The 1,742-nt window shown below is 35.1% G+C and overlaps 1 non-coding gene across 1 annotated transcript; it reads right to left on the bottom strand.

The window, feature by feature from the left end:
- Nucleotides 1-811: 811 nt before the first annotated feature.
- On the bottom strand, nucleotides 812-915 carry LOC123326529. The gene has a single exon (XR_006541152.1). It is a non-coding gene; the product is annotated as a U6 spliceosomal RNA (small nuclear RNA).
- Between the last annotated feature and the right edge of the window lie 827 nt (nucleotides 916-1,742).

The raw sequence follows: 1,742 nt of genomic DNA, 5'->3' as shown, positions 1-1,742 counted from the left end.
CATCCTCATTTTACAAATAGGTAAGATACACACAAGGTAACTTCGCAAAAGTAAAGAAACTGGTCCAGGGTCACACAATGAGTAAGAGGCAGGGTTAGGATTTAAACATCCTTTTTGCCTCCAAGTCACTCTACCTCCTATTCTCCTGAAGTAAAGATTTATGTTGCTTTATTTCAAGGCATGGTTTTGACAACAGTATACTGTTAAGTGCTTTTAATTTACAGTTATAATTATTTTCAAATTCAGGTAACATTTACATACAATAAACTAAGCAAATCCTTAAGTATTGAATTTTATATTTCTTTTTTTTTTAAAGATTTTATTTACTCATTTGAGAGAGAGAGAGAGCAGGAGCAGGAGGAGAGGCAGAGGGAGAGGGACAAGCAGGCTCCCCACTGAGCAGGGAGCCTGATGCGGGGCTCTACCCCTGGACCCTGAGATCATGACCTGGGCCAGAGTCAGACACTTAACTGAGCCACCCAGGAGCCCCTGAATTTGATATCTCTATACCCTAGTGTAACCATCACCTAGATCAAGATCAGGTGACTCCTGCATTCCAGAAGGTTCTCTCATGCCCCTTCCTTGTCAGTATCACACCCCCAAAAGTAACCACTATCCTGATATCTATCACAATAAATTAGTTTTGACCATTTCTGAACTTAGATATAAACAGAATCATAAAATATGTAACCTCATTGTGTTTCCATTCTTTTGCTCATCATATCTGTGAAGTTCATCAATGGACAATGTATACCTTTTAAAATGTTACTTGCAACTTAATGCTAATGTTGAGTTCAAAGACTTTTTTTTTTTAAATATGGAACGCTTCACAAATTTGCGTGTCATCCTTGTGCAGGGGTCATGCTAATCTCTGTATCGCTCCAATTTCTGTATACGTGCTGCCAAAGCGAACACGAGTTCAAAGACATTTGATTTGCTTTAAAACAATGAAAAAACTTGGGGTGTCTGGCTGACTTAGTTGGTAGAACATGTGACTCTTGATCTCGGGGTTGTAAATTCAAGCCCCACATTGGGTTTAGAGATTACTTAAAACTAAAAAAATATATATTTTTTTAAAAAAATGAAAAATATAATTTTAAGTAGTATTTAATAATATACATTTAAATATTTAATACAAAATTTAATTTATATACTTCAAATTAATATTTCTAGAGGTTACAGAAAATTCTAAGCCAAATTTTGATAAAATATTGTATCACTTAGTCAACTTCTGAACACTTAGGTACTATTTGTATTTTTATATCCAATATATATTTTTAAATCTTCCTTTTTTTTAGAGAGAGAGAGAGTGAGAGCGTGCCTGCACAAGGTTGGGGGGAGGGGTAGAGGGAGAGGAAGAGAGAGAATCTCAAGCAGGCTCCCTACTGAGCACAGAGCCTAACACAGGGCTCAATGTCACAACCCTGAGATCATGACCTGAGCTAAAAACCAAGAGTCAGACACTTAACCAACTGAGCCACCCAGGTGTCCCTTAAATCTTCCATATTAGTACAAGTACCAACTGTACATTCTATGATAATGCACATTTTTCCTTTGAAAAGAACCATTTTTAAGATTATAAAAATTTTTCATTTTTAAGATTATATAGAAATAAAAGGTGCAACTTCATGTGTAATTTTATGTAGTAATATCTCTTGAAAGTCTGGTACTTTAATTCCTTAAAAAGTCTTATGTAAGAGATTTGAGAATGCATAATTATTTCCATCTGTATAATTATTGAT

This window comes from Neomonachus schauinslandi, chromosome 13, assembly GCF_002201575.2.
Source record: "Neomonachus schauinslandi chromosome 13, ASM220157v2, whole genome shotgun sequence".
NCBI lineage: Eukaryota > Metazoa > Chordata > Mammalia > Carnivora > Phocidae > Neomonachus > Neomonachus schauinslandi.
Note: the sequence above shows the minus strand (reverse complement) of the source record. Positions and strands in the feature narration are given on the sequence as shown.